This window comes from Lissotriton helveticus, chromosome 9 (assembly GCF_964261635.1).
Source record: "Lissotriton helveticus chromosome 9, aLisHel1.1, whole genome shotgun sequence".
NCBI classification, from domain to species: domain Eukaryota; kingdom Metazoa; phylum Chordata; class Amphibia; order Caudata; family Salamandridae; genus Lissotriton; species Lissotriton helveticus.
The window spans coordinates 1,033,028,575-1,033,042,310 of NC_136070.1; positions in this window are offsets into that span (position 1 = coordinate 1,033,028,575).

Sequence of the window (13,736 nt, forward strand, 5' to 3'; positions counted from 1 at the left end):
ACAATCCTAGCCAGGGTAAGGCCCAAGCACACCCTAAATTAACCTGTGCTCACCATCTGGTAGCTTGGTAGAGAGCAGCAAGGTTTAATTTAAAAGGCAATGTGTAAAATATTTGTGCGTAAAGTAATAACAAAAAAGGAGGTATCCTAATGTTAGATAGGGACAGGGTAAGCACAGTTCAAAAACCAAGGATGCCCCTACTGAGAAACACAGCTCTAACAAGACTGTGTCAAAAACCACATTAGAAATCAACACAACAACATCAAAATTGATACCATAAAATTATTACAAAGTACGTCAGTGAAACACAAAGAGTAAATAAAATTGAACAATATCATTAAAATGTATTCTATTCATTAATACAATCAAGAGTTGAAAACAGTTGTTACATATAAAAAACATTTCATAATAAGATTTAGAAAACAAAAGTCGACGCAGCGTTTCGGTGAGTGGACAAATGTTCACCTTCTTCAGGACAGTTTTCTCTAGTATAAGGAAAACTGTTCTCTTCCTTATCGACAAACATTAAAAAAGGCAAGGTATCTTGATGAAGTCCCACACTTTAAAACCATTAGGCAAATGGCAAAAGGATGTAAGTTGTGTTCGTTGGAACCACTGTCTAGTAGTATTAAGACAACAATTTTATATTTGAAATGACTTTTTACATTAAAAATGTCTTGTCGCAGATCCTGATCATGCCAAGAAATGAGTCGTGACTGGAAACAGACCCAAGTTAAATATAACTCACATATGGATTAACGCTCTGAAAATGATTGCGATTTGTCTTTTAGACAATCATAAATTCACATGACAGGCCTGATAAGTAAAATACGGCCTCCCTGTGTCCTACGAAAGCTCTTTCGGTTCACAATACAAGTATACTCTTAGTCTTTCACTGACGTACTTAGTAATAATTTTACTGTATCAATTTTGATGTTGTTGATGTGTTGATTTCTAATGTGGTTTTTGACACAGTCTTGTTAGAGCTGTGTTTCTCAGTAGGGACATCCTTGTTTTTTAAAGTATTTGTGCAACACTTCAAACAGTAAAATGATGAAAATACCACACAAAAGATTCTATGCCGGGTAGAAAAATAGAGATTAATTAAATGAATAAAACAAGATCAAACCTACAAAAATCCAATAAGTAGAACCAGAGTTATGAATTTTACGGAGTAAACTTAAATATAGTGCCTAAAAATTTGCACACGTTACTATATGAACATGCTTACTTTTGTGTCATATCGTATTTTCTTTTTCAAACTGTTTTTATTTTTAAGTATCAGCCAAAACATCAACAGCTGCATCTCATTTATAACAGGTTTGACATCATTATCATTAATTGTTGCTGCCAGAGCTACAGTGAATACTTAATTGCAATTCCTATTTCCATACTCCTCCCCCCAACCCTGTTTAACACTGGATGTGACCCGTTCACTTTATACATTCTTAGGGACTAAGGTAGTCTGCCCCACAGTTATGGGCTGTGTTGGGATGTGTCATGTTTATCTCGGCCTCTATCATTTCCAGGCTGTAGTATCTTCGCCATGGCTGCCAGATTTTCCTAAATTTCTTGGGGCATTGTGTGGCAGTGTATACTGTTTTCTCGGCCCCCATGTATAGGTCCATGCTGGCCCGCCATTCTGCCATGGTGGGCAGGTCTGCTCATCCCCAGTGTTTGGTGATGTCTTGTTTTGTGACTATGAGTCCTAGGTTACTCAGTAGAAGTTTATATCTGAGGATATCAATGTCTGTGGGGATACCTAGAGGAATGTATTTAGGATCCATTGGATTCTGTGTTTCTAATATGTCATTTAGCTCCTTCACAATTTGTGACCAGTATCTGTATATTAGCTGGCATTCCCACAGAGTATGTATATAAGAGCCGCATTCTGTTTTACAACGTAAACAGTTGGGTGCTTCTGCCCTGCCCATTGTGTTGAGTCACACTCTGTCGTAATAGACCCTGTGTAGAACTTTGAACTGTATCAGTTACAGTCTGAGCTTAATCGCTACCTCTCTTGGGTGCATCAGTGCAGCCTCCTAGCGGGCCTATGGTTACCTCCAATTTACTCCTGAGGGCTAGCAACCTGTCTGACATATTATTTATTAATGTTTTATATGTCCAGGAGACTGCTTTTGAGGGTATCTCTTCTTCTAGCAGACGTCTAGTCTAGTTGTGCATACTAGGGGATATCTGTAATTTCAGGTTTTTGTGCTCTCTAGGCATGTTGGTGTTGTATGTATTTGTATTGCTGTGTATTGGTTAAACAGTATTTGGCTTGGAGATCTGCAAAGGTAATTAGGTTCCCTTTCTTATTATGTCACCTAACGCTGTGATACCAACTGTGTGCCAGCCCCTGAAGCCCCGCTGTTTCACTAGCTCTGGCAGCCACCCACCCTTTAACAACGGTGTGGACTCAGTTAATTTTTTCTCCTATTTCATCTGTCATTGTGCCCCTTTCCAGACTTCAATCGTCCTCTGTATTGTGGGTAGTAAGCTTCGCACCCCAGATCCCCCATATATATAATGTACATAGGAGTGTTTCCGAAACTGGAGCCTCTACAAGGCATATGTTGGGTGGTCTCCTGGAGCGTGACCCCATTCATTAAATGCCATTAAGTGTGCTGCCCAATAGTAGGCCTGAATGTTCGGTACAGCAAATCTCCCATTGTATTGGCTGCGCTGCAGTATTTGTAATTCCACCCTCGGGTGACCCCGTCCCATAACAAGGTGCGTAATTCGTCGTTAATTGCCCTTTCTTGGATTTTATGATATGTATTTTGAAGTACATATAGTAGCTTGAAAAGTGTTATCATTTTGTACATAGCCGCCTTCCGCAGTAGCGTTAGGCAGAGACACCGCAGTCTGCAAACAACTTCACAAAATTCCGCTAGAGCACGCCTATTGTTGTAGGTGAGGCAGTCCGCCTTGTTCATGGAGATGTATAATCCAAGATATTTAAAGCCCTCTTCTGTAATGTGTAGGTGTTCTGGTATTGAATGTGCATCTACAGAGCATCCAACCGGTTAGAGACTGGACTTTCCCCAGTTGATGCTGTATCCGGAATGTTTGCCATCGTCTTTAACTAAATAGAAAATCAGAGGGAGTGTTGTGTCTGGGCTTGTGACGTATAGCCGAAAGTCATCTGCGTAAAGGAAGATCTGTTCATCTATCAGCTGACCCTCGGCATCCTGGAAGCCCTTAAGTTCTGGGGGAGTCCTCATCCGGCATGACAATGGCTCTAGAACCAATGCGAAAAGCAGGGGGAATAGGGGCGGCCCTGTCGAGTTCCTAGTTGAATTGGGAAGTCCTCTGATCTGACCCGTTGACCCTGATCTTTGCTCTGGGGTTCGTATATAATAATTCCTCCAGGTCCTTGACTTGCCTCATGAATGCGTCCAGAGATAGGAGCATCTTTCACTGTGTCTAGCCAATTAGCGAATCTGCCGAGGTTGAAACACGTGGCCTGCCCGGGCATAAAGCCTGACTGGCCCTGTGGACCAGTGATGTGATTACCGTTAAGAGTCGTGCTGCTAGAATTGGGGCTAAAATCTGACTTTCAGTATTTAATAATGAAATGGGGCAGTAGGATCCGCATTTCTCTGTAGGTTTACCTGACTTTGGTATGACCACCACTGAGGCTTGATGGCCATTTAGTGGCAGTTCCCCTTCTTCGCGTGCTGCCTGGAACATGTTTAGAAGGTGGGGGGCTAACAGACCAGTGGTTTGTTTAAAGAATTCCGCTGGCAGCCCATTTGGCCCAGGGCTTTTCCCTGATTTTTGTCTGGCTATGGCATCTTGCACTTCGATTAGGGTAAGTTCTGCCTCTAGGGCATCACTATCCTCTTGCCCTAGGGTGGGTATGTCTATACTACTGAGGCATTCTACTATTTGTGGCTCCTCCACTAGTGGTTTGGCCTCGTACAGGTCTGCGTAGAAGCGTGTAAAGGCTCCCGCTATAGTGTGTGCGGTTGTGTGCCATTCATCTGATTCTTGTTTCCAGCTTACCCAGTTCGCCTCTCTTTCCCTCCGGCTCAGCCAAGACAGGAGTCTCCCTGCTTTATCTCCAGTCTCATAGAGTCTGTTTTTGTGGCCTGGATTTGGGTCCGTACTTCTTGTTCTGCCAGGACACATAGTTCCCCACGTGTGACTGCCAGTTGGCTTAATTGGGTTGCTTCAGTATCTGCAGTGATATTTCACTCCAGTTCCAAGAGCTTAACTTCTAGGGTTTCTATTTGGTGGGTTTCCTCCCTGAGTTTATGTTCTATGACAACTTGCACCCTGCCCTGAAGTACCATCTTATAGGCCTCCCAGTGTATGGTATCTGAAGACACAGAGCCTTCATTCTCTTGCTCTTGGAAGAACAGCCTGGTCTCTGTTCTTACGGTGCCCGCTACTGTTTTTTCATGGAGCTCCCATGCATTTAGTCTCCAATCTTAGCGCTGTCTGTATCTTTCTCCCCCCATTGTCAGGCACAGGGGTCAGTGATCTGAGATGCCCCGTACTAGGTATTCCGCCTTGTCTACTGTCTGGATTTAGCCTGATGGGGCAAATAGATAGTCCAATCTGGAGAAGACCCTGTGTGCTCCTGAGAGATATGAATAGGTGCGTCTAGTGGGTGGTGTTGTCGCCAGAGGTCTGTCAGTCCCAGCGACCTCATGAAGTCTGCCAATGGGGTAGGAACCCGAGTTCCCGTGGCAATGAGTGCGGTCCAGGCCTGGGTCCATAACATCATTGAAGTCGCCTCCAATCATATGTGTGGAGGAGACTGAGTCTAGTAGTATCTTAGCACTTGCTTCTAGTGTTTGGGGTTGCAGTCGTGGTGGGGCGTAAACCTTAATTAGTGTAACCTCTTATCGCCTCCAGGTCTACTGGACAGCGACATAAGTCCTGTTGGGGTCAATCCATACCATGGTTGTTTGAAAGGGGGGGTTCCTAATTAATATGGCGACTCCTCGTTCCCCAGGGCAAACCCCAGCGTGTGCCAGGGTAGTGTATGTCCCCCTCCCAATAAAGGCGCAGTGTGTACCTCGCAGGTGGGTTTCCTGTAGAAAAACAACATCAGGTTCAAGTTGCTTAATGTATCTGCTGACTAACCTCTCTTAATCTTGCTACCTAGCCCATTGACATTCCATGTCAATACTGTGTACGGTTCGTCATTCATTATGTGGATATTTCATGATTTCACTGTGTGTGTTGGTGGGCCCATCTGCTGATCTCTTACTCCCTGCTTTTGTCTGTGTATCTTGGGATTCCTGCTGCTGGCTGAATCAAACACATTCTGAATATTTAAACTATGTAGTTTCCTACCCCTTATCATATTTCCCCACCCCACTTTCCCTCACTCCCTATGCCTATTCTCTGAACAGCCAACATGACAACTTGGCATACGTGCTGTTTGATAAGTCTGTAGTCCCACCCCTTTCCTCTAACTCCTAACTTTTAAACAAAATGATAAAGGATATAGGCTTTATGAACAAAGTCCACCGTTAGCGCAATAGAGTCTGGGGGGGCCCCTGTGGTCGATCTGCAGTGTGCCTGCCCAGGGCCTGTGCCCGTATTTCAGCCTTCCTCGCCACTCTTGTCTTGTTGCTGTTGTGTGTTCTCTGTGTCTTGTGCCTGTGCTCCCAGGTCTTCTATACGATTAATGTTTTTGAGGAGCGGGTGATCACTGTTAGAGTCCACAAGAGATTCCTTGTCTGAATGATCTGTGTGAGTGCTGTCCCCTTGTTTGGAATATCTGTTTCCGGCTTGTGCCTGCACCAATTCTTCTTCTGAGGCCTCTCATCTCTGCCTGTATGGGGCACCTGTCAGTGGGGTCACTGTCTGCATTTTATGCCTTCGCATGAGCAGCCTTTTCTTTTTTTTTTTCTGCGGCCTGGGTTCCCATCTTGGCATTGCATCTTTAGTTCGCGACTCGTTGGTTCCTACTCCTTGTCGTGGCCTAGTGCTTTCTTCTATCCAGGCCCAGGTGCCCTCTGGTGTTTGGAAGAATTGGGTTGTGCTTTGGAAGACAACTTTGAGCTTAGCAGGGAACAGGAGCATATATTGAATCTGCATGGCTCTCAGTTTGACTTTGACCGAATCAAATGGCCGTATCATCTTCTGTACCTTTCTGGAGTACCCGGGAAAGATCATTATCTTTGTGTTGGACAATTTGAAGTCCCTGACACTCCGCGACTCTCCGTGTATTGTGTCTCGGTCTTGGTAATTTAAGAACTTTGATATTAATGGTCATGGGGGCTCCCGGTGGTGGCCGTGTATATGGCATGCTATGTTCGTTGATGAAGCAGTTTGAGAACTTTGTTGCCAAGAGGGATTCTCACAGTCACGCCATCTGGAATGTTATGGTTTGGGAACCCACCTGTCCTTCTGGCACCCCAATGAAGCATAGGTTGTTTCTCCGGGCTCTGTTTACTGCTTCATTTACCTTCCATGTGATCTCTCTCATGTTTGCCTCCAGTTCCTTAATGTTGGAGTCTAGTTTGTTCGTCGTGCTTTCCACCTCTGAGATACGAGTTTCCTTTTGGGTTACCCGTTCCGCGATGTTGCGTACGTCCTGGTGCAGGAGGGAGACCTCCGATATTTGCCCTCTATAGCCTCTCTGGAGGCATGAATGGCTTGGAGGAAGGCCGTATTATCTGGTGGTCTCAGGGGCTTTCCTTCCATTTCCACTGACTGTGGGAGCACTTTTATGTACTTATCCATTTTGCCTTGTTATTGGGTTTTGGGTCCTTTGTCTCTCACCATTGTCATAGGCCTTCAATTAGCTCTGCGCACGTAACAGAAAGTCTAGGGAGATGTACTATATAGTTGGTGTTAAACTATGCTGGGGACACTATATTTCTCTGTCAGGCCCCTGGACCGTCCTTATTATACCGCTTCACACTTTGAGCCTCTGGGGCCTCGAGCCATCACAAACTTCTCCGCTTCCGCTGGGTCCTCCAGAGGGGCTCCTGTGTCACCCCTCTGTCTCCCGGTGTGAAAGAAGGGGGGAGGGGGGATGAGGTCTCGTTCAGCACTAGTCTTTGTAGAGCTTCCTACTCCTAAGCCTGAGCTGGGGACTGGCAATACTCGTGTCACACGTGACTGCAGGCAACCTCACTGTGTCATCCAAAGGTCAATGTGGCCCGTGGGCCTCCACCTGTCCACGTTCCGGCCCTGGATGTCCTTGGTTATTCTCCCTGTTGGGTACTCTGTTCCAGTTATCTCGCATGATTCCGGACTCGTGCCCTAGATTATCGTCCGCCCGCCGCCCCGAACTAGCAGTGTTGCCTCATTGATTGGTATAAGTTTATGGAGGTGTGGGCTGGTAGGTGAGATGACTTCTTTGCCCGCTTATTAGATGCTGGTGCCTCCTCGCGCCAGGCTGCTGGGTCATAACTCTTACCCGCAGAGTCTAGGTATCGCATGTCCCCAGAGACGACCAGTAGCTTTGTTGTGTCAACTAGGCCCCACACAGCGTCGGTGACTCCTTCATCAGGGGGTGGTTCCAGGGGTTCACAGTCTGCGTGTACCTGTCAGCATGCACTCTCTTGTACCCTGTGTCCCGTCCAGGCCTGGAGTGTCATGGGTCCCTTAGCTAGGGTCGAGCCCCGTTTTTTTCATCAGGAGATTCGCTCGGCCGCCTGCCAAGTCCCAGCCTATCCTAGGTAGGCCCCCTTGATGCTCCTGTGGTAGCCCTGCAGCAGGATGAAGTCCAGTCCACTACCGTGTGCCCACATGCATTCCCTCTCACCTGCACCCGGGCAGGGTCTACTTGTCCGTAGCTTCTGTGGTGCTGGGTACTCTCCGGCTTCTTGTTTCCCCCCGAGACACCCTCTGTCTTGCCTTCAGCAGGATGTCAGCTCTTCCTCTGTCCAGTTTACGCTTAGTCCGTAAGGACCCCAGGACAATCACTCTCTCTGCCGTCCTGCCCTCAGCCCGTGACCGGCCGCGATCTGGCTTGTCTCTGTGTGCTCGTGCGCAGTCCCTTTCCCCTGCGCACAGGCGAGGCCCACACTTTTTTGCACCTCCCACCGGGGGTTTAGCCTCCGAGAGGCTGTCTTTGTTGTCCCTTCATGCGCCTCTGGTGTTTATTGTTCTTTGTCGTGGGTCTTGGGGGGACGATGGTGGGTCTCAGTCTCCAAGTCCAGGCTAGCGCAGTACATCCGCCATCTTGGATGGTCGTGGCTCTCATCCGGATCATCTTGTTTTCTCCTGCCGCTTCTCACTTGTCACGGCAACGATATCTCTGGGTATGTTTCTATGCTACCAAAGGCAGTTGGCACCATAAATGGGCATCAGTTGGTAGCTAGGATGGCAGGATTACCTCCAGGATAAATATCGGGCTGCCGGAGCTCCAGCAGATGCAGCTAGTCTGCCATGTTGCTTGCCACGCCCCACCATATCGTATTTTCACAAAGCTGCATATGTTTTCGCGGTCTGTTCTTTTCTTGGGATTTAGTCTGCACACCACAGTCAAGGTCGAACAACAATACCCCTTGTTATTTTCTCTGGTCAGGCACTAGCACCTAGATATAACACGAGAATGCAGCTGTTGTCATTGCGCACACGTATTGTCATATAGATGATCACAGAGGTCCAAAAAATGCACATGATGTTAGAGTTCGGAGACAAGAGCATTGCATCAATCGAGATGTAGAGTGTCCATCTGTGTATGCTAAGGTGTGGGGTCCAACACTAATCCCAGAGACCTTTGACATATAGTCATTTAGCTTCAGTAGAAGGGGAGGGAGTTTGGACTACTCTGTCTTATAACGTGATAGGGCTTTTTATTGTATAAGTTTCATTGACCATGCTAACAATATTTTTATTATGCATTTGTTCTCTAACTGTGGTATAAATACTGCATTTTAGAGAACAATAGTTTAAATGAATATTCTATACTTCCTTTGTGTCTCTTGCTTATCTTATTGTGGACAAGTATGAGTGAGAGAGGAAAGGTTGTGTGCTGCTACCACAATCCCAGAGAGGGACGAGAGTGTTGTGTTCTGGGGTGCCAATTCACTTGTCTCTCTGGTAAGGGTAGGAGGGCTTGTGCGGCACTATAGCTAGTTGGACTTGGGCTCATAGGTACTGAGGTGGTATGTTGACTTGGTCCCAACAAGCCAAGGTTCTATGGTCCTATGCACAGTTCTGCTCCTGAGCAGAATCCCTGCAACAGGTGAACATTGCTGGTGGTGGTAAATGTGGCGCAAAAAACAGGCTGGGTGTTGCCGACAGGTTGGCCGGAGCACCGCGGCGGCGATCCACGCTGGCGGATGATGCTTGCTGTGCGAAGAGACACACTTGCAGCGGCTCACACAGATTCTTTCTGTGAGTCACGAAGTTCTGTGGTGAACAGGCCCGTTTACATTTGCGTTCGTGAAGAGCCTAGATGCTTCATTTAAGGAGCAAACAACCACGTTCAAGGGCCCTAGACCTGAGAAGTGCATCTTGGGGGTCAAGAGCTCATTGAAGAGGGGTCCAGGAGCTGTTCCTTCAGGGTAGTAGTCCAGCCGAGTGGCAGTGCTTTCAGCAGCACAGCAGTCCTATGTCCTGGCAGAGTATCCAAGAGTCCAGAAGTTTATTGATGAAGTGGTGGTGTCTGAGGTCCAGTACTTATACCCAATTGAGCCTTCAAAGTGGGATAGACATCAAAAGAGACTCATTTGAAGTGCAAAGAGTCCCTAGCCTTCCGGCCCTATTTCCAAACTCACTACAGGGGGGTATGCAGTCGTTTGTGTGGGGACAGGAAACAGCCTATTCGGGTGTAAGTGAGGTGTGCCCATCTCCTCACTCTGAAATTACACTTATATAATGCACTAAGGTAATCCCAATGTTATCCTATTGGAGAGAGAGGCCTTGCAGTCGTGAAAAACACATTAAGACTTGTAAAACTTAAAAGTACATGTCCAACTTCTCAAATGCACCCTGTCCTTGGATTGTCCAGGGCCTACCTTAATGGTGTCTTGTAGGGAGTAAAAATGAAGTTTTGGGCCTGGCAAGAGGGTTACCTAGACAGGTCCACATGGCAGTTTAAACCTGCATACACATGCTCTAAAATGGCAGGCCTGAGATATGTTTAAAGGCCTACTTAAGTGGGTGGCACACGCAGAGCTGCATGCCCATTTGTATAATTTAATTTACAGGCCCTGGGCATATGTAATGTACATTACTAGGGACTTATAAGTACATTTAAAATGCCAATTGGGTGTGAGCCAATGTTACCATGTTTTAGGTAGAGAGCACATGCACTTTAGAGACAAAGATTTAAGGGTGACTCTGCAGAACGGGCCATTTTCAACATGTATATTCTGAAGAATAGATTTTTATTGACCCTCTACATAATTTTCTAAACTGAGTCTATGCACTTGATGTTGTGTCAGCTGAAATAAAGAATGTTGTAGCTAAATCATAACTAAAATTACCCACAATGCACAATACATGCCATCCTAAATTAATTTAAATAATGTAATTCCTTTTCCCATAACACTTACTGGAAAAAGAAGGTATCACAAAAATGCAAGATTTTAAAAAAAAATCAATAGCATAGATAAACTGAAAATATTTTTCTATCCCAAAAGGGGTGCAGCTTTTGCTGTGAATCTGCACATGAGTATGTGTTTACATGCTTTGGTTCTGCTGGACTTATCGGCTGCCTTTCATTTAGACCACCACCCTATTTCAATGGGGAGTAAATGGAATCAGGGATAATACTCTGCAATGAGTACATTTCTGCCCGTCAGAGTGCATCCAGTGGCATCATCACTGTTGAACTCATGAATGGGACTATTGATGAGAACTACAACAGATTGTGATGCATTTTATGTTCAAACGGATTTAAACCAGAACATTTCCCATCTTTTGAGATGATGATTGTGAGTGGTAATCCCAAGGTGATGTTGGGGGCATGCATCAGCAAGATGACAGTGATGATGAAGAAGGTGTTGACCTTCGTCAGGAACTCATTGAAAACATCTTTGTCTAACTGTAACGGACTGTAATAAATGTGTCATTTGATGTTCAGTAATTTGGACGTATAATTTGTATCAATATAAACTACCAAAAATATGCTTTCATTTGCTTAATTATTTTGCTGTCCATTTATTATGTACTCATGAGTGAATAATTGGAAAAAATGGTAACACTTATATTGTTGACAGTACAAATAGCATCAAGAACATGCATTGTGGAAACTTTAATTGTTTACCTGCTAAGGATACTTTTTGTCAAGACGGGGACCAGAAAGTAGTCCTTATACTTAAAGGAGAGAGAAACTCAAGATGGGGATCACTTTTATGTGGCTGGAATGTGCCTCCTCCGAACTGACTGGATCATCTGTATGTGCAGTGTGCTGGAGCTGAATGTTGGCTCCACAAGTCCTACAAGGGAAAGATAAGGGGACTTTTCTTTGGGCTAGAAAATAGTGCACCAGTATCTATCCATCAGTGATAAAGGATATTTAAGGATATATAAATTATTTTCACTTTAGAGTGGGTGTGAGAAGAGAAATAGAATTGCTGAAGCTAATATCTGGGCTGGGGTATCTTTTAGGCATACCTTTAAAGCTGAAATCTAAAAAGAGCCCAGGAAAGGCCAGGAAAGGATCCGGCTACACCATTTAAAAACAAGCATTTGCAATGCAATAGGTCCCGCATTTGTGAGAGTTTAAGCTATTGGCATTGTAAACCACAATGCCTTTTACTTATGTTTTAAAACCCAACACGTAAATAAAAGGCATTGTCATTTACAATGCCAACAGCTGAAACTCTCGCAAATGCGAGACCTATTGCATTGCGAATGCTTGTTTTTTTATAAATCCACCCAATTCTGACTATGTGTGGCTTAGTAAATGCTGAAAAAGATTTTAATCTTAGGAAATCTAGCTCTGTCTCTTCATTTCTTCCACACACAAATTTTGCAAGTTGTGTTAAGAAAAACAGCTGTATATTTGAGAATTGGCCACACATCTTTGGCCCAAACCCCACACTTGCACCCACATTGGCAGTATTCGACCTGATGAATTGCGCGTCACAGTAGTCTGCTGCAGAAGACTTCTGACATACCAGAGCTGGGCAAAAGGCTGAGAGGATTTCTGCATTTATTTTCCATTTCGTCCGGGTTCCATGAGATTGAAAACTTAATTGCAATTTGAAAAAAAAACTTTGCATGGAAGTGGGGGAAGGTAACTCAAGGAACTACACAGAACTTTGCAGGTGAGAAAACAAAACATTGTAGGTGAGAAAACAAAACTTTGCATCACTCTGAAGGAGTACCCTAGTTCTGTTAGTTCAGTTCATCTAGCACCATGAACGACAGTGCTCCTCGTTGCAACTTCTATGCGCTAGGTGCACCTGGTTGTGGCTTGTGCTAGACAGCTCACAGTGTTACAATTCTGCATTTCGACCATCCAGTACACAACTGACACCCCTCCCCACCTCTTCCATAATACAAATGAAAATCCTCCTTGTTTTCAAACATTTCATGGCTCCCTGAGGCGCCGCCATTGCTGGTTGATGAGAAAGCGCTATTTGTCTTGTGGGAGGTAACATCAGGGTCACCTGACCGCAAGCAGGCCCGCATGTTTCAGTGAAGATACGGCCACTCAGAGAATGAAATGTGGAGCTAGAACAGCAAGGAGGGTGCAAACAATAGTGTGCAGAGTCCGGCGGCGGAAGTACGCGGGAAGGAGAAGTCCAGTCAAAAGGATGGTGTCAGCGCCCCCCTCTCCTCCGCCCACCCACCCCCCATGTCCGCCTCCAGTTCGAGGAGGCACATGCCTTCACCTGTAGTTCTGCCCCAACGTGGGCGGCTGAAACCTTGACGGGGCAGAGGACGCACAGCATTGGGCCTTGGGTGAAATACCGAATGATAGCAACAAAAAACAAGCTGTGTCCGCGTGCACATCTCCTGTCCGCGCAGGCATAGCGAACAGGAAACAGGGAGGGACAGGAAATGTGCACGCGTGCGAGCGGCATTGAATGAAGCCATAGAGGAGACACCAAGCGCGCACACATCGACTGTCCGTGCGCGCACATGGTTTGTCTCCCTTCGCTCATCAAAGACACAACAATAGAGGCTCGCCAAGCGATGTAGCGCATGTAGATCTAAAAAGTAGAGCAGCCAAATCAGTTTCCAAAATAGCTCAGATTATCTCAATTAAAAAAATGCAGTTGCTCAAGACACTGATTTTACTACTGCAAGGAAGCTTTCTACTCAGAACATTTTAAGTTCATAAATATTTCAAACACAACAGTGAGGGGAAAGTGTGGTATGCTCTTGTGCCCAAAATTCATCAGAGGACCCAGTGGAAGGTAAGAGATTCTCTGGAAGATAAGGAATTACCCAGAAAAAGGTAGAAAATGGAGAACAGATGATCAGGAGTTCTCATTCATCCCATTGGATTTCTGCCATAAGCCCCATTCCCACAGCAACCTTATAGATAAAGGGACAGTCCTTGATCCCCATGTGCTTTGAATATGCTCAGTCAGACAGTACCTTTGCTTAGCATCATCAGTTATTTCTCAAAACTCCAGAACTGGTTGGTACCTCAGGAGTATGGTCGGAGCTAAAAGAAAATTTTCATTTGAATAAAGTCAGAGCGATGAATGCACTTTTGCAATCAGACAGTAACAGGGTAGTTTTATGATGAGAATGGGGCCATCAAAATTACCTGTTTTTCACCAATTAGCATTCCACAACTGGGGCAAAGCCTAAACAGTACAATCTCCCATAGGCTGCTATTGATG